We start from the raw sequence: 20,560 nt of genomic DNA on the forward strand, positions 1-20,560 counted from the left end.
GTTACTCGCACAGAGATCTTTGTGTAGTTCTTTTACAGCTCCGCTTGTAGCCCAAATTCACATATATATATAGTGGGATAGCCGGCTGGGATTTTTTGATGCGAAAGCGCCAAATGGCTCATTGAGTGAAAACGACTACCAACGTCGATGACCATGAGCAACCGTCGTGCATATGGAAGCTGCACTACGCTGCACACGCTAGCACAACGCGAAAGACGAAGCACGTAACTGACACACTAATACAACGCGCAAGACAAAGCACGTAACTGAATCGTCACCGAGTCAAATCAGCGCGTACAGCGCGTCGTAATTGCAGCCTCCGCGATCAACTTCAGAAACATTTTCAGAGCTAATTGCGGAGGCCACGCTCCGCTGTGCTGAGTACGGTGAACGCCACCTAGGTGGCGTTGGTAGTGCTTCTTGATGCCAGCGTCCCTTCGAATGCTGGCATCGAGGCGTCGTAGTACTGAGACCACCGAAGCGTTCACTGTCGGTGCGCGTTAAGGCCGGAATACATGGAGCGAATAACCGGCGTCCGAGCGAAGAACTTCGTCGGGCGGCGAACGTCCGACGGCCGGCGTCAAGAAATTTGCCGTCCGCAGCCGATCTGCCTGTCCAAACATTTTCGTCGGGCGAACGCCGCCGCCGGAAGCGTCTAGCGCGCAGCGGTGGACGACAGCCAATCAGGAGGCACTAGTTCCGGTCGCAATGCATGCTGGTGTTTCGCGCGCGCGCGCCTTTTCGCGTCGTCTGCAATCGCGTTGGTGTTGCCGTGTCTGCATGTCTCTGCACCGATGAGTAGTTCCTAGTATGATCTCTCAGGAATCGCGTTGTATTTGTACATCCCATATCCGCTGATCTGCGAGGAAACAGACAAGCAGTGCAAGCTCTCTACACAACCTTCAACAGAAATCTTCTGATCTCAGAGGCCACATGCTGTCGTCATGCCTATCTCCCGACTTCCCCGATAGATGGCGTTGGCATCGGATATTTCTTTCGCTAGGCTTAGACGCGTTCGAAACGAGAAGCGATCTCGAAACTACTCAAGGTTATCCATAATACTCTGTCGTCGAAGCGGCCTGAGACTAAGCGAAAGCCGTTTACGCAGTCATTTGCTTCCAACTAAGTGAATTCTACAAGGACAACGCCAAATTCAGTTCGAAGCGGGCGGCCGGGACCGCCGCCAACACGGCGGCCAACGCGCGGCGGCGTTCGCCGCATGTATTGCAACCGGCGTCCCGCTTTTGTAGCAGCTAAGTGGCACATACATTCCCATTGGCTGTGTCGCCACGCCTGGAGCGCGCCGAGACGTAGTCCCATTGTCTGCGGCTCCAGTGCACGAGCGCGCCGAGACGAGCACAGCGGGCGAAAAGAAACACATTCTGCCGCAGTAGCGCGCTAGGTGTTGCGTGAGGGAAGAGGGGCTTGCTACAACGCCAAATCACCCTCCTTCTCGACTTCAGAATCAAGCATCATTTCCTTCTTTTGATCTCTCCCTCTCTCGTTCTCGGAGGCCTGTGTTATCCGCGCAAGCTCTCGCCTGCATTCTAACTGCGCCTCGACAAGGACAAACCAAAACGCGCCAAGGGTCTCAACACGCTCGCTTGCCCTCGAGGAGTTCATCACTCGAAGGACTGCTAAGCGACATTCACTTGGACATCAATGCTTTCGCATTCGAACTCATAAGAAGTGCTTAGGTATCCTCGGATTTTAAATGCGAAACATTTCTTGGCGAACATTTGCTACCTTGACAGTATCTATCTATCTGTATCTGTATCTATCTATCTATCTGTATCTATCTGTATCATCTCTCTATCTATATATCTATCTATATTATCTATATATCTATCTATATATCTACCTATCTATCTAGCCGCCTACGACTTAGTGCTCTCATTGTCGTTTCGTTAGCTTGGTATGTGCCAAAATTGGCATAGTATGACAAGAGTGTATGGCGAACTGTCACAAAAGAACGCTTAATCAAAGCGCGCGCTGCGCGTCACCTAAGCCAGCGAAAGAAAACGCCGGCCCCACGGCAACTTCAACCGGAGAGAGGGAGAGAGCACACGCGCGCGCCGAGACACCTTCTCACCCGGCGAGTCGAGAGAGAGATTGCTAGAGCGTGAGCATGCGCCAACGGGATGAGTCATCACCCCCCTCCCCTTGAGGACGCTCCGACGGCGGCGGTCGAAGGTGCGAGAAAAGACTAGAAGATTCCCAGGTCTTGGCCAAGCTACGGGAGCACGACCCCGATAGGAAGGTTCGAGAATGCCTGTGACGGCTATATAACCGCCGTGCGAGAATCAGGAGTGGAGTTCAGACCAGACCGCTCCGGTAAAGAGATGTTAAGTGAAGACTGACCGTCTGCGGAAGAAGGGGAATTCCCCCGGCAAGCTAGTCGACGAGTTCATCGAGCGTCTGCATTTCCGGAAGAAGTTCCTTCTTCGAGATTTGCCCCGAGCTATATACGCCGAGATCGACTGACAAGACCAACACGGGTGAATACGATTGGACACTCAGTGTTCCTATTCATTTTGTACTTTACGTGTTGGACTCTTCGTGCTTGTCGTGAATTATTTTCCTGTGTCTAGTGAATACCCATCTGATTTGCATTGTGTTGTGTCTAGCCTAAGTGTGCAAGTGTGTGTGTAACTGCATTGTGTGAAGAATATATTTTGTTGCGTTCGACAACTCTGGGCTCTGACTCGGTCTTTGGACAACAACCGGCGTTCGCTGGCGCACCAGAGGGCCCATTCTTAATTGTCCTTGCTTTCGTGGGATTATTTTCAGAAGCTGATAAGTCGGATTTGGAATTTGGTCCGACGTTTGCGCCTCGTTCACGGGGTCTGTGACACGAACATAATTGATGGGTAGTGACATGAATGTCGTGACATGCGTGTCATGTAGGTCATGAAACAGCCGCCCAAATGACAATGACCCAGCGAAAAAAAAAGATTACTACTCAAAAACCACTGAAATGGTTTCGGGCATGGGCACTAAGTGAAGGAAACCCTAAAGGATGATGGTAGAAGTCATAGTCATGAGCATAGCACAGTAAAAATGACAGTGACTCAGCGAAAAAAGATTAACACTCAAAAACCACTGAAATAAGTTCGGACGTGGGTACTAAGTGAAGGAAACACCAGAGGATGGTGGTAGACATCATAGTCATGAGCATGACTCAGCAAACGTAACAATGACACAGCGAAAAAAGATTAACACTCAAAAACCACTGAAATGGGTTCTGACGGGGGTACTCCTCGCACATGGACTTGCGACGCCAAACCTGCTCTTCAAGTAATTGAGTGCGCTATGAGACAAGGCCCTTATTATATTTTAGCTCTCGAAATCGCAGAGCTTCACGACATTGCGACATTGCGACATTGCGACATGTCACCTTTCAGTGGATACCTGCACACTGTGGCATGATAAGAAATGAACAAGCAGACGCTAAAGCTAAAATAGCTGTAAATAATGCGCCTGAACTAAGCATTGCGTCCTCACGAACAGACACGAATGCCCTGCTTCGGTGCGTTATGCGCAACTCTACACTTGAGCACTGGACCAATCCAGACCGACGACACAGTCGACTGCACAAATGGGACCCAGAAATGGGACTCAAGAGGAGTATCACGAGTATGATACACCGGATTCGTCTTGGTGTTGCACTCGCGAGGCGTTATACGCATATCATCGGCTGCAGTGACACCGGTCCCAACGGCGATCACTGCCAAGCGCCAGAAACACTTGAGCATATATTTTGCTCATGCGCAGCGTACGCGCGAGAATGGCAGAGTCTTATTTCTATTATTGAACGAGTTACTAAAAGACCAATATCTGACGAGATTGTATTCTGTTCTTGGCCTGACGCCAACAGCGCAGCTGTGGTCATCGGAGCGACTATAGCCTTCCTTCGAGCCACTGGGCTCGGCGCACGACTCTAGAATGACGCCAACGTGATGGACATGTATATACGCACCTCCTTATCCTAACATAATCATTCATAGCTCTTTCCCTCCCCCCCCCCTTTCTTCCCCATTGTAGAGTAGCAGGCCAGAGCAAACTATCGCTCAGGCCAACCTCTCTGCCTTTCCTCAAATAAACCTCTGTCTCTCAAAAAGATGATGGTAGAAGTCGTAGTCATGAGCATGACTCAGCGAAAAAAAATTAACACTCATAAACCAATGGAATGAGTTCGGATGTGGTACTAAGTGAAGGTAAAGGCTAAAGGTTGATCGTCGAAGTCATAGTCATGAGCATGACTAAGGCGTTCGCCTTAAGGTCTCTTAGGCGTAGCTGAAGGGACTGCTAAGAACTCATGACATTAAAGTCATGACATGCGTGTCATGTAAGTCATGAAACAGCCGCCTACGTATTTAGGCTCTCATGGTCGTTTCGTGAACTTTGTAGGCTCCACGCATACTGCTTCGCATAGCATTGATTCCCATAGGGCGTGGGATCTGCCGGCATTTCTTTTCTTCTGTAACTTTTCTTCTCATGATAAGGATCCCCTGTGATTAATTTACCTAGATAAAAGTACTCCTGTAGAGACTCTAGAGGCTGAGTGGCGATCCTGACTTCTTCCCTTGCCAGGTTATTGAACATTATCTTTGTCTTCTGCATATTAATCTTCAACCCCACTATTACACTTTGTCGGTTAAGGTGCTAAATCATTTGTTGTAATTCGTCCCCAGCGTTGCGGAACAGGACAATGCCATCTGCAAACCGAAGGTCACAGAGATATTCGTCGGTGATCCTCACTCCTAACCCTTCCCAGTCTCATAGCTTGAATACTTCTTCTAAGCATGCAGTGAATAGCATTGGAGAGATTGTGTTTCTTTGCCTGATCCTTCTTTTTTCGGTAATTTTCTGCTTTACCTTTGGAAAACCAAGGTAGCTGCGCAATCTTTGTCGATATTTCCCAAGATATGAGTATTCACGTATACCTCCTGTACTCCTTGATTACGCAATGTGCTTATGACTGCTGGTATCTCTACTGAATCAAGTGCCTTTTCATAATCTATGAAATCCATATAAAGAGGTTGATTGTGCTCCACAGATTTCTCGATTACCTGATTGATAACATGGATGTAATGCATTGAAGAATATCCTTTCCTGAAGCCAGCCTGTTCTCTTGGTTGACTAATGTCAAGTGTTGCCCTGATTTTACTGGAAATTATCTTGGTGAATATCTTATGAAATACTGAAAGTAAGCTAATGGGGCTATAATTTGTCAATTCTTTAACGTCCCCCTTCTTGTGTATTAGTATAATGGTAGCATTCATTCTGTCACAACACATACTCAGGTGTAACAAGCGCCGCTAGTATTTGAAGCTATACTTGTGTCCAAACGTTGAAAAAGCACGTAGGCACGACGATTACAGAGGCATTGAAAATTGAGCTTGTTGATACATTTTGAAACTTATTCGGAGGAGCGCTAAATGACGGGACATACGTTTAGTACTGTTCGCCGACTCCATCTTAGTCTCCGATCCAACTTCAAAAAGCTTGTTCTCTGGCTCTGCTGGCCTGTCTTCGTTGGAAGCCAGGCTACCATCTTGCGCATCCATCATGAGCTGCAAAAAATCTTCCTGACGCTAAAAAGGAAATACATGTTGTCGTTAAGAACAGTGTTGTCAATATCATTTCAGAGAATCAACTGCTCCAAAGACGATATTTAGAGCCAACCAATCCTAGAATTTCAATTAAAAATGTCTTCGGGCGACTAAAATGCACAAATGAAAAGCCTGAAAAGCGTGGGGATAGAATGGAGGAAGAGGTCAAGTGAGTTGGCAACCAGGTACATGACAATTAAAAGTGCTAATAGACAACCAGGAGTCATCAGAAAGAAAGTGAGAGAAACACAGACAGTGAATTAGATAGATGGAATGGAAAACAAGAAAAAAGACCATGGAGATTTACAAAAATAAGAAAGAAATTAGAAGAGAAAATCTGTACGATAAGACGAAGGGAAGTGCCTTGCTGAGACTCGAGCTGGTTGCCTAATGACAAAAACATAACGGAGCAAATATTCGCAACTTGATGAGGCATGTGTATGCGGCAGCGAAAATCGAGGAACCACTCAGCACATGCTCATGGAATGCGAAGGGATTCACCCAGTGAGACCCGTAGGTAACGTACACCTTCCAGAAGCACTCGGATTTGAAGTGGACAGAAGCATCGACCGGTCAGCACTCGAGGTAAGTAAGAGACGTCTAAAGTAATGGTGGAACAAAATCAGGAAAGAGATTGATACGACCGGATCGGTTACAGGCATAGGTATACAGGTACAGCATAGAGGACGAGTTTTGAGGAAGAAAAAAACTGATTAAATCGATGGTATACAAAAATCCTAGAATTAAAATTATCTATAGCATACCTGAGTAACCCAAACAGGCTGGGTGACTGTTTCTCACCGCCCCGTTTTAAAGGGATGCCAGTAAATCATCATCATCATCATCATCATCATCATCATCATCATCATCATCCCCATCATTTATATTGCTTGCTGGTTCTCTCCAAAATAAATAGCTGCATTCTGGGCTCTTTCCTATCGTGTCTCTCCTTTCCTCACCTGACAGTGATTGTTTCGCGCAATACGGTAAGAATTTCAGTATGAGCCAATTCGCTTCCAAAAACGTACGTAACAAATTGCATGTAAAAAATTGCTTGAAGTAAATTACAGTATTAGTAGCTTTCTACTTAATCGATTACTTGCTTCACTCGGCAAAGCTCACTGTAATTCAATCGCAATTTTCAGTAACCGCTTACATGTAACCAGTTACTCTAGACGAGACAAGCTGTAAGAGGCAACACAGCTTCGAACAATTCATTTTGTTGTAAACTACAGTAGATCACCCGCGGTAGTGCCACACAGCGGCCCCGTGAATGCGCATGTTCAGAGAAGGAAACCGGGGTGCTCAATATTTGTTTGCGCATCTTAACACTCCACCAAGCAGGTACCAACACAAGGAGACCAGTCCGGTGGGAAGCCAAGTCAAATGGCAAAATAATTTCAATGAAATGTGACTTTTAATCAGGAATCGGTGCTGCATCGCGGCCTAAAATATGAGTTTTTATGAACTGCCCTACAAGCGGAAACATGCGAAGAGGCACAAAATCTGGTTTACGTAACCCGCAGCGGTAGCCCAGTGATTGTTTGTAATATTAGCAGCGCAACGCTTTGTTGTTGATCGAGTTCGCGGGGTCGATCCCGGCCGCGGTGACTGCATTCGGATAGGGGCGTTATACAAGAACGCTCGTGTACCATGCATTGCCTGCACGTTACAGAACCCCAGATGTTCAAAATTCATTCAGACCCTTCCTCCCCCCTACTGCGCCGTGCCTTATAACCATATCGCGGTTTTGACACGTAAAATCCCAGAATTAATTTTTTTAGGTTTAACGTATATGGCATGAGATGCCGTATAGGAGAATAATTCCTCTCAAGTGCTTTTTTTAAGTTCTCTGGAGTACATCATACAATAAAATGGCGCCCTTGCAGCTAGTAAAACAGTGTGCTTTAGTTAACGGCACGTAACACAGACGATAATTATTCGGAGACACAAAAATACATTTCATGCTTAATCAGGCTTTAATACGTAATGATTCAGGGCGCACTATACAGAAGAATCTCTTGGAGCACGGAGAAACAGGTATTTTACGCCCTCTTGTAAGCGAGTCATTTCCAGGTAATCCGATGAATAGTCAGCGATATAACAAAGTCGGAAGAACGTGGCTATCATAACTTGTACAGCTTCTTACGGGAGAGAGGGAACAATTACTCTTTTCAGAATTTAAATTCAGAATAACGCTGTATGCATGCAGTTAGGTCACCACTGTGCCCGAACTGCAAGCTGCCCAATAAAAAAAAGTCACAGGCCTGCGCGGCACACGCAGCACAGTCACAGCGTAAGCTGGTGGAGCGGCTCAAGAGTAGCTCCAATTTCGGCACCACGCAAAGTCTTCGTGGCAAAGTCTCTTCGCCTCGTTTCGACGAGAACGATTTGAGCTGTCAGCCCGGCGTCGACGGCGAGCTGCGGCTTGTAATGCTCTCTACACAGCAATCTGCTGAGCCTGATGATGCTTGGTTGTAGCCGTGCACGTAGCTCTACGATTCGCTTTTTAAGCAGCGGTTCGTACCTTGTGAGGAGACGCCATATCGTGTACCGAAGAGGTACCCAGAGGTGGAGCACATCTCACACCAAGATCACACCAAGATCGTCTGAATCGCATCTCGTCGTCTGCGCCTGCGCACGCTGCGTTTGCAGGTACCTTAACTAGATTGATTGCGCGCCTCGTCTGAATCGCATCTCGTCGTCTGCGCATGCGCATGCGGCGTTCACGGGCTCCTTAACTAGATGTCGCCACCATACTCGTGGAGGCTCGGGTCGTCTGCGCCTGCGCGCCTGCCTAGGGCGCGTTTATAGGGAATTTTTCTGCTGCCTGATAGCAAGCGCATGCGTGGCCCCCCAAAAAGTTAGGGGTTTTACGTGCCAAAACCAAGATCTGATTATGAGGCACGCCGTAGTGGGGGACTCCGGAAATTTGGACCACCTGGGATTCTTTAACGTGCACCTAAATCTAAGTACACGGGTGTTTTCGCATTTCGCCCCCATCGAAATGCGGCCGCTGTGGCCGGGATTCGATCCCGCGACCTCATACTTAACAGCCCAACACCATAGCCACTAAGCAACCACGGCGGGGCGCATGCGTGGCTCAGTGTTAAAGTATCGGACTCCCGCGCAGCGAGCCTGGGCTCGATCCCGGCGGAGACCGGGTACTTTTTTTCGCATTTCCGGCGATAGCGGTTACGCGGCGGCGGCGGACACCATCGCGAACCTAAACGGCTATTGGAATGAGCCCACATGAAATTTACACTCTAATATGAAATTTCCACCTGCTATGGGACCACACCGCAAACTCCAAAGACCACAACGATGTTTTGCGTTGCCTAACGCCAATCCTAACCTGACAAAACCGAAGAATACTCCCGAAGTGGTCGACCAAGTAAAGAAAGAAGTTAATCAACTCTATGCTTTATTATATTCCGATAGCAGGGCTTGAAGCCCGCATCTGAGACAACCACTTTTCAAGGGGTGCCCATTCAAGTCACAGCAGCTACTATGCACCCTGCGCCCCACAATTAACCTAAATTCTTTATTTATTTACCTGTAATAAAGACATTTGGCACTGTCCCCCCGCCCACCCCCTTACCCTTTGAGATAATTTACACGTGTATCACGTCACATATCAATTTTCTTTGAAAAGCAAGATAATAAATTATGCACTCGCATCTCAGACGCAGGAATGCACCATGCGATAGCAACACGTTGCTATAACGAAGGCGAGAACGCGCCAGTTTACCCCATGTTGTACCAACTTCAGGATACGCCCACGTCGTAAAGAAAGTGGGCGTAATGTTATTTCACTAATCTACAACTAATCTATGGTCTTGCCATCGCGGTCATACGTTCGTCGTCTTGCTTCTGTCGTCACATACTCCTTACAGTGTTTCTCCAGCTGGTAACGCTCTCAGAACCCCAAGCGATACTGGATAGTTAGCTACGTGCATAAGACTTCGCATGACATTGATTCTCACAGGGTGTGAGATCTGCAAAATTTGTATACATCGCAACCAGTTGCCACCCCAAGGAATAAATATTTTCTTACCCCGCAATCACGATTATACTTTTCTATTTCCACTGGATAGCTTGAGCTAGTGGTTATGAGCATCAAGCACGCTGTAACTTTTATGCAGTGAACGCGAAAACTGCCGGCCACCGCCGGTTCAGCCTTTTTGCACAATTTCTGGATGGTGCATCAAATAAAAAATTGAAGGACACTTTGTACATTCCAAAGTGTGTTCGGCGAAAGCCTGTGCCCATTCGACTGATTACCGCCATATGCGCATTCGGTCATTCTTCTTCTGGCGTTTGCTATCGGGAAATCCACATTCTTGGGGCTCTTCTCCGAACCGCTTGCCGTGGAATCATCACCGGGCCGCTTGGGAGCCATCCGACTAACTCGACTGCTGCAACGAGACGTCTGACGAAGGAGCATTGCCGCGCGCGCCGCTGTGCCATCAAGTGATTACTGAGAGAGTGTGAGGGGGAGAGGCCACAGGTGGCACCGTTCCAGGGCACGGACGGACGGACGGTCGTACGCCGCGCGTATGAGCCATTAAAGGCGTTTGCCTTAAAACTTCAGCATGCCGAAAACGTCAGCAAAATGAATAAAACACCATACGTACGTGGCCGTCATGGCGTCTCTCCTTTATGATGCGCTGACAAACATTTCTAAAGTACTCAAACGCACCATCAGGTCTCATTTTCAACCGGAAATAACTCGCCAGTCCCGGGAAAAGCACTGAAAAAGATCAATGACATAATCATTGATTTCATACTCCGAAGGATCAGTGGTTAAAAGAAAAAAAATTGGAGGACGCTTAAGCTTCGCTTTTAAGAGTGGAACGCGATAGCATTCAAAGATCCCTGACTGCTTCTCACGTTTCCCGGCAACTGCAGCTTATGCAACCGTAATGGTTACTGGGAAAGATTGGCGGCGAACGTTATGCACGAAGGCGACTTTCCTAGTAGACACGCGGACTCTTGCGTGGGGCCGATCCCGGAGGTGTGCACAACCGCGCCAGGAAATTATATCATTTTCGGGTTTCCGTTTTTGTTTCGCACTTTTAATATTTCAGTCTGAAAAGATTTAACATAAAAGGTATGCGCTGTGGGTGATTTGTTTCACATTTGTTTGTGGATTGTCATTCTCAAAGTTCCGAGAAGTAGCTTTGTCAAGAATGTAAGACAAAGTATGAGCAACATTGGTGATTTACTAATGTGGTGTGGTAATATAACCCGCATATAACGCATGTCATATGCGTGGCATATACATATACCTAAATATATTCGGAGGGCCTGCGTGCTTGGGGATCATTTTCTAGGCTGCAGACGTCGACGCCGGATTTTCTGCGACACGGGGTCCTTACGCTATCGCGTTAAAAAGAGACAAAGTCTCTTAAAAAGTATTCTATGTTATTCTATAACGCACATATTTTCTGCTTTTTTCTTGGTAAAATACACTATGCTGCATAATTTTTTTTCACGAATGGTAAGGAAAATAAGCAAAATATGAGCAGCAGGGCTCTTTTGAGGAATTATAACTGGCAGTCTTAAGGGCATCAATATTGCAGAGTAGTCGGGTACGAAATTGACACCGTTTACCAGAGACCGGAGGGGCGCCATCTTGAAAGGCTCAAACCTAAAAAGTTGTTGATCCCGCCAAGCCTCAGTGTGCTAGTGCCATAATTTTTTACATGCGCTTTTCTGGGTCTCAGCGTGACCGATAACTTCTGATTGTTCCCCCCTCCTCCACTTCCTTCCCGAAATCGAAATGTTGAAAGTTAAAACAATTTGGCGATCTCGCTGTTCGCAATGCAATGCAGCGGAATATTTCTGTTCTGGTCTTTAGTCGCTTGCGCTGATCTTTGTTCCACAAATGGTACCGCGTAGAACTAGCAAGCGCATCGGACATGCTATCAATCAGGCTATGAAAGTCGAATACAGCGTTTTATTGCGATAGCAATCATATGGACAATTCAAGTAGATTTCTGCCGTCGCCGTCACCGTCGTCGCCGTGAGCTTCCGTATAAAGTCCAAGGGCGATAAAATCGTCGCCGCGCACCGTATGCTGTATGTGCGAGTGAAAGCGCGCGAGGGATGCGCGCTGTCACGGAGAGCGAGCGCACGGCGGAGAGCAAACACGACCGTCCCGCGAAAGGCCGTGGGGGGATGGGAGTAAGGAACGGGAGGCGACGTTGTGCTGCGGCACCAACGGCGCAAGGGGACTGGGGAACTCCTTTCTCGCACGCGAAAGGAGGAAAGCGGGAAGGCACCGTGGGAAGGAGGTGGGGCGGCTTCTGCTCTGCCCGCAACTGCGTACTTGTACTTTGCCCGGATACTTAGGGACGAAGGGACTACTTAGGTTTTTAAAAGAAACGGGCTTGGACAAGCGGCTGTGACAGTGATGTCACGTACCACGCAAGAGTGACGGACTGTGACTGACGATGAGTGTGCTGTGCTGTGTGCTCTCTCTCCTCCCCATCTTTCTGACTCGCAGCTCACGCTGTGAGCTGCTAAGCTTACGCTGTGACTGTGCTGCGTGTGCCGCGCAGGCCTGTGACTTTTTCTGACCGCTCAGAGTAGTGCTATCGACTAGTTTAAATCAAATGTGTGTGCAAAGGACCAACGCTTCTCTTGTCCAACTTATTCTTTTGATGCAATGTCAGAATCTCTCGTTTATTGAGTGACGATCCAACAGTGTTCAGTAGCACTTAGAATCGCTGAATTCAAATTTTTTTCTTTGTGCAAGCACTTTCAGGAGCCTGTTTACAGAACTCGTAAGCGGAAACAAAGTATACCTGAAATAAGCAGCCTCCAGGACATTGTTGCGGAAAATGCTTTACTGGCTTGCGTCACGAACTCGTTGGTGGCGTCCGTGTGAGAGTCAAGTGTTGTGCCAAACGCGCACCTTGCGATCACGTCGAGTGAGTAGTGCCCGAAGAACCTGGCAAAAAGTAATGCAGTTCAATGGGGAAAATCAACTTTTTCCCCTGCACATAATAGTGCGTAAGAAAGATCATCGGTAGTTTGTCACAGACTATAAATTTGGCGACAAATGTAACATTTCATGGTATGTCTGGCAGCCATTCAACTAGCGAAGACAGGACAAAGCATGGATTTAACTGAGCAGTGTTTGCGCCAGAAGGGAGTAAGAGTTGCAGATATGTTGAATGATTGCTTGCGGGCACTGATCCTGAAGCAATGACTGTGGCTTTGACAGACCCGAACCAGTTTTCATAGGCTGAGATATACGTTTATTCATACATGAATAGTTCATTAGTTTGTTTTGGAAAACGGGCTGATGGGAAGGGAACATACTGGACCGCTGGCTCTGTGCCATAGTCACAGTACTAGATCTGTGTACGAGGCCGCTCCGCCTCGCGAATGTCACTAGGGAGTCGAGCACCGGCAGCCAGTTGTGAGCCGCTGGTCATATCCATAGTTCTCCTAGTCCTTGATTGCGACTGTATACTGACTTGTTTGGCTCATACCGCTGCGCTTGCCGGGTGATACCATGTTAAGTTTCGGACCGTCGGTTGGCACGGGATTCGTGATGTTCTTGAACACTTGCCTTTACTGACCGCTGAGAGAATAAAGTTCCGGGTTGGCGGCGGGAAAGAGCTGCGAGCTCTTGAAGCATTTTCTACACACGGTCAAATCAACTGATTCCATTAATGCGCTTCACTGTTCTTTGTTATCTTCTGTTGCGGTTGACAGCAAGGAGCTCGTCATGGTCATTTCCATCTGCCGATTTTTTATTTCGCTTCGGGTGTGTCCCCTGCATCGTTCGGTCACGTCCGGCGTAAAGGAAAACCCCATACCATAATGGTTAAGCAAAACCTGTCCATCTCTTCGGAACGCATGGTCGCTCTAATTGCTGCCGTAAGCTGTTTGAGTACGTCTCTAATGGCCTTGCGCGGGTCGTAAAGAGTTTTCTCGTTGCCACAGTCGCTTTCATTTGTTGTATCTGGCGGTGAGCAGACGTCCTGTGTGTCAAGGAAGCGGTATAAAATAATTACCCGCTTCGCATCGTCGTGAGCCCACTTATTTCCAAGTATGCTTTCATAACCTGGTTCCCGCTGCATGGATGTCTTCCGATTGTAGTCGTTGCACTCCTTATTTATATCTTGCACGGCTGAACCCACGCTGTATTGTTTTGTGCATTCTCTGAAAGCCTCTTGTGAGTCTCTGTATATGTTGGGGGCTGCTCTGGCTATGGAATAAAATGTCTTGGCGTATTGAACAGCCTGGAGGATTACCGCCAATTACCCGTCTGCAGGATTGCTCTAATACCGTTGTGAGATATGGTGTCATATAATAATGTTTTGTTCCTACTGGTCGTCATCGTGACGACGTCGGTATATACATGCATAATATTTTCCAGTTTGACGACTTCTGTTGTATACGCTTCCGCACATACAACTTGCGTCGTTCAAACTGCATGACCGCGCCACATGTTGCGATGAAGCAGTTTCGAATCGGCTATCGAGGCGCCTTGCTGCAGTTGGACGTACGGTGAAACGATCGCCATTCCCGTAAAGCTGATTACAGACATGATCAGTCATTCGATGTCCTCCGTTTTAAAGCGAAGCTTTATATGTATAGGCGAAACGAAAAAGCGTTTGTCCGTCGCCTGTGTACAGAAATCACCATGGGCATTGGCTCGAGCTTCGTCGTCTTCTTCCACAGCTGGCTCGTTGGCGTCCCTCGGGTTGCGCTCGTGCTTGTGCTCGTGCTCGGCACGCGCTCAAATTTCAATGATTCATTTTTAATGTACATATTGCAATTTACCAATTCTAGCCGGTGAGACTGCAAGGCATATCCACTTGAAAAGAATTGTGTGGATGACACCATTTACGAGATATGCGCCGTCAAACTGGCGGTAAAAATGAACTGTCGTTGCCATATTGCAATTTACCAATTCTAGCCGGTGAGACTGCAAGGCATATCCACTTGAAAAGAATTGTGTGGATGACACCATTTACGAGATATGCGCCGTCAAACTGGCGGTAAAAATGAACTGTCGTTGCCCTATACTTTCATAACAAAACATCATTTCAAGCGAAGCTTGTATTGGCTCACAAGTTTCGATGCCGTTGTAGGCACGTAAAAACTCATGTGTGGCGCATCATCATCATCATCAGCCTATATTTATGTCCACTGCAGGACGAAGGCCTCTCCCTGTCATCTCCAATTACCCCTGTCTTGCGCTAGCCGATTTAACTTGCGCCTGCAAATTTCCTAATTTCATCACCCCACCTAGTTTTCTGCCCTCCTCGACTGCGTTTACCGTCTCTTGATATCCACTCTGTAACTCTAATGGTCCACCGGTTACTCATCCCGCATTACATGGCCAGCCCAGCTTCATTTTTTTTTTCCTCTTAATGTCAACTAGAATATCGGCTATCCCCGTTTGCTCTCTGGTACATACCGCTCTCTTCCCGTCTCTTAACGTTAGGCCTAACATGTTTCGTTCCATCGCTCTTTGTGCGGTCCTTAACTTGTGCTCGAGCTTCTTTGTTAACCTCCAAATTTCTGCCCCATATGTTAGCACCGGTAGAATGCAATGATTGTACACTTTTCTTTTCAATGACAGTGGTAAGCTCCCAGCCGTATGCACTCCAATCCAATTTTATTCTTCTGTAAATTTCTTTCTCATGATCAGGGTCCCCTGTGAGTAATTGACCTAGATAAACATACTCCTTTGCAGACTCTAGAGGCTGACTGGCGATCCTGAATTCTTGTTCCCTTGCCAGGCTGTTGAACATTATGTTTAATTATCTTCTGCATATTAATCTTCAACCCCACTCTTCACTTCCTCGGTTAAGGTCCTGCAATCATTTGGTGTAATTCGTCCTCTTTGTTTGCTGAATACGACAATGTCATTTGCAAACCGAAGGTTGCTGAGATATTCGTCGTTTGATCCTGCTCACTAAAGCCTTCCAGTCTAGAGCTTGCATCCTCTTCTAGCCATGCATTGAATATCACTCGAGAGATTGTGTCTCCTTGCCTGACCCCTTTCTTGATAGGTACCTTTCTACTTTTCTTGTGAAGAACCAAGGTTGCTGTACAATCCTTGTAATATTGCCAAGATATTCGCGTCATTCCTCCTGTACTCCTTGATTACGCGATTGCCTCTATGACTGCTGGTATCTCTACTGAATCAAATGTTTTTTCTAACTATGAAAGCCATATATAAGAGGTTGATTGTACTCCGCATATTTCTCGATTACCTGATTGGTGACGTGGATATGATCCATCGTAGAACATCCCTTCCTGAAGCCAGCCTGTTCTCTTGGTTGGCTGAAGTGTTGCCCTGATTCTATTGGAAATTATATTGGTGAATATTTTATGCGATACTGAAAGCAAGCTAATGGGTCTATAATTCTTCAATTCTTTAACGTCTCCCTTCTTATGGATGAGTATAATGTTGGCGTTCTTCCAGCTTTCTGACGTGCGGCGCATACCCGCATTATACATGCGGGTCTGAGCAGGGACAAGAAAGAAAGAAAGAAAAAATGAAGGAAAGAAAGGATGCAAGAAAGAGCAGGTTCAGGAAAAGCTGCGCCATGGCGCCGGATCACGTGACGCGCGTGTTTCGCGGGGAGGGAAAGGGAAGGAAATGGGGTTGGCGCGCGCTCCGCAGGACTTCCCTCGCCTCAGATCAGTCTAGGCGAGCGGTTATCTCGTAAATGGTGTCATTCACAAAATTATCTTCAAGTGGATTTGCTTTGAAGTCTCACCCGCTAGCATTTGTAAATTTCAATATGTGCCTTAAAGTAATTAGCTTAACTGAATTAGTGGATTTTTGTTACTTAGTCGATTATGCATTTCAAATTTTTGTGGAAAGTAACTTCCGCCTCTTGGACTAGGCCAGCTCATGGACTAGTAATTGTGCAATCTGCCACAGGCAATCTAAAAAACAAGTAACGTTGAAAGTGTTCGCGGAAACACCCGACATACATATTTCTAGTGCCTGCTACTATATCGCATGGATTTCTAGGATGTATAGCCATGTTTGAGCATCGACTCATGCCCTGATTTACAACACATTCACGGCCCACTGAGTAGGATGCCCTCCTTTTAGCACGCGTAGCAAGGACACCTCCGCCGTTCACGTTTTAGTAAAATTTCGTAAAAGGACGTTGAGCGTATATAGTGCGCGTATTCATGTCTGCGTTTTGTCTCTTTCCATTTGTAGTCTCTCTCTGTGTGTGCCTGCGCGAAGTACGAGCGTATCTTTTCATATATTGTTGATGTCAAGTCCGCATTATTGTGGCGCTCCAGTGTCGATCTCCCTCATCGATTTAAAATTATTCAGGAAAATGCCGAGAAAAATACGAGTAGCCATTTTTTTCAGTATCTTCGGAACTTGATAAATATTGGCGGTAACGCGTGTGAATTTATTTGCATCAAACAGCAACAAAGGTAGTGCTGCGGTTGACGAGATAAACAACCTGCTTAGTACAGCTTGAGGGTACATGGCCACAAAAACACTGAGCAGCACACGGAGGTTTGGTGAAGGTTACAGTACGACAGTCTTTAAATTGCAATGCAACAAGTACCTCTTCTTCGGCATGTTCTGAAAATTCTTCAACTGATTTAAAAAAGAACAAGTTCAAATGGGGCATTAAATCGTAACAAAGATAGCCATAAAGCCGCACGATATAATATCATACCCGAAATACGTAAAATGCGAGACCGAAAGAACCCTGAATCTGGTATCTTGAGTGATGACTGATTTATGGGGTTTAACGCTTTTACCGCAACGCAGGAGCTGCGAGTCACACCGCAGAGTTCAAGAGGCGGGCGGTGTTCGGAATTAATTTTCTTTAGCATTCCGTGAGAGCTCGCTACACGCGAGTTCTTGCATTCCGCAGAGGCTGGGAATCGAGCCTGCGTCCTCGAGCTCAGCAGTAGAACGCCACTGAGCCGCTGTGGCGGTTATACAATGGCGTGCAAGTTCTCACTGACCTTTTCACATCGATGTCTTGATTTCTTTCCGCAGCTTCCTTGAGGTGCTTACACGTGATCTTCGCGCAATCCTGAATCAGTGCATTCATCTGCAAAACATCCATCAACCACTGTTTGTTATTTTATAAATCTCTCGTTGGTACACTTAAGCACACTTCTGCTCGCTGAATAGTTTTCGCGTTTGACAATAGTACCCTTACCATGCTCTCTACATATGACGAATATGTATACGCACATATTCACATGCATTTGTCTTGTATAAATAGAAGTGCGGGTGGTCCTTTATCAAGCGTAGGAGAAGACACACGCAGTGCGCGTTACGAAGCATGTAGACGGATGTCTCTTTTCAGGGTAAATTTGCAAAGGTTCTTTAGATTCGACATATATCGGCCATTACTGTTACCTAATGTTGTGCTAATTCAGGAAATAACTCAAAAAAGAACGTGCGTAGGAGTATCTGTGCAAATGGGGACACGGAAAGTGGAATGCATGTCACGCCCAGGTTCCACAATATGTAGGCCGGAGCAGGTGTGGCACAGAAAATACGCTCGAAGTTTGGCAAACAAACTTCCGCCAGTTATCGTTGAATGAAACTCGGATACCATTCTCCTTGTCACACAGCAATTTTTATAAGTAGGCGTTGCGTCAAGATATAATGTTTGTTCACTGGGCGAAATCTCGCTACTTGTCAAGCATGTGCAACAGCATACAAGAGAGCATTCCTGCAATAAAGATTCAGAGGGACTAACTTGACGAATCTCTGCTAGCTTTATTCAGAAAGAACTTTGGAGTAGATAACTTTGTATTCTGTTGGGCGTAACACATTCGTTCCCACTACTACGCTGTGCGCGCTACAGCACGACGTCTTTTTTTTTTTTTTTTGGTGTACCTTATGTAAACACGAAACGAGTTTCAAACAAAGTGAATCAACGAACGATACATGAAAAGCGCGAGCTGTTAGACGCCGTTAGACGGTTAGAGCTGTTAGACGGTCACGGCCGCTGGATAAGCTTTTTTTTTTTTTTTTATCCAGCGGCCGTGCCCCGGTTCTACAATGTTTCCATGACAGCGTTCCTGCGCCATTAGGAAGCAATTTAAGTAATGCTGCATTGTTTCCGCTTCGTCTCTTTACGCACCTTACGCAGCTTCCCAGTCGAGAATGCCGGGCTTGATGCGGGGCGGATTGATCGCCAGCGCTCCACGGATGCAATGAGCATCATGTTGTCCACTAGGGGGTTTAATGTACATCCAACCTGTAATGATAGCGGACAACATTAGCCGACACAGCTGTATAACCTTTCAGTCAGGTTGTACACATTTCTGTACGCGACTTCCCTTCGGCAGCATTTCTTATAGTGGCAAGGATAACTGAAGGCTCTATCATGTTTGACGAGATCTTCGACGTGCCGCGTTCCGTCAGCAATGGTAAAATAAATTGTCTTTATTTTTCATTCTCGTACCTTTACTACAGCCATGATCGAATTATTCACGGGCTTAGAGCTGGTATTTCAATTGTTCTTGAGAAAAAAAATGCGTCATAACTGACTGTAAACTAAACCAATATTTAATTACCTTGTAGTTACGAGCTAAATAAAATGCATTTCATGAAATTCCAGCGCCTTGAATTTCTTCCAATAAAGTCTGCAGTGCCTTGGATTAATTAACATTTATCAAGACATTTTCATATTTCGGGACTGACAGAGATACAGACCCAAAAAGTGGAAATACAAAATTAAGCGCAGATTCTACGAACAACAAACTACTTATCCGCATTTAGCTAACGTTTTCCTTTTTTTTTTTTTTTTTTTGTTGACGAGCTAATACCTGGTGTGTCAGTGCAGCGCAATTTCTGCTTGTTTTTCTTATGTTTCCGGGAAAGGAAATGAATGTTCTGCCACTCCACATATTTAACAACACAACAAGATGACCGGCACATAGGGGCTGGTAAGTTTACTGGCCGACCGTTTTATAATATGACCCCTGCTGTGAAAGTAATGAGGCTTTCCTGAAAGTTACAATGTTCCACGAGACGTAAAAGCTGCTACCGCACCTTCCATATCTTTTATTCACCTGTGTTCATGTTAGTATGAAATAGTCCTGACGAAAGCTTGAACTTTCTTCAACGAACTTCTTTATCGCTGTCATATACGCTATGCCAAAGTGGTAATTACAGTTAATTCTGGTGCCGTAACGTGTTAATGTTATGGCGTTGTTTTCAGCATCATTGCTGCTGATACCCAATTTTGTTTTAGTCGTTCGCTGAGGGGTACATTGACGAATGCTTGGGAAATAAATAAAAACGAATGAAATTAGCATACCATCCTGTTCGGCAAAAGCGGAAAGTCCTTGACCAGAACTTGCTTTATTAGTTCAGGCTCGGCTACGAAGAGGCAGGGTTTTCCCTCGCTCATAGGCACTGAATAAAAGTGAAGCAAAAATTTAAGGGTCAACCAAGTGTAGACTCTACAGAAGACAAGGTCGGCGTACATATTTCAAACGATTCGATGAGATAATATTGATTATATTTATATTCTCTCTTTTCCGTGTTTAGTATATTCACTTATTGGGTATCTTAATCGTATCGTATTTCACGCGCAATTACGTCGACCCCCATCAGGTCTGCTTGGCCGCCCAGCAACTTAGGAGACGCTCGTTATACTCTTCAGGAGCCTCGACAGTCTGTTCCACTCCAGGGCTTCGAAACATGCTCAAAGTCCGGTCACTCCTATACCGGGCACGATAGGAATCACGCATTTCGGCGAGACGGGCCAAGCGAGCTTCGGCTGTCTTCTTGGCGTGGCTGGTGCATGCTTTGGCGAAGCGAGCCTTCTCATTATCTCGTCGAGCGCGCTTGCGTTTCCTCTCTTGTGCGCCTACAGCTATCTTGAGACGTGGTGGCATGTTGCCGTTGCAAGCTTCTCACACACTCCGAGTTCCCGCGCCGTGCTTAGGGCTGC

Source organism: Dermacentor silvarum, chromosome 6 (assembly GCF_013339745.2).
Source record: "Dermacentor silvarum isolate Dsil-2018 chromosome 6, BIME_Dsil_1.4, whole genome shotgun sequence".
Lineage (NCBI taxonomy): Eukaryota > Metazoa > Arthropoda > Arachnida > Ixodida > Ixodidae > Dermacentor > Dermacentor silvarum.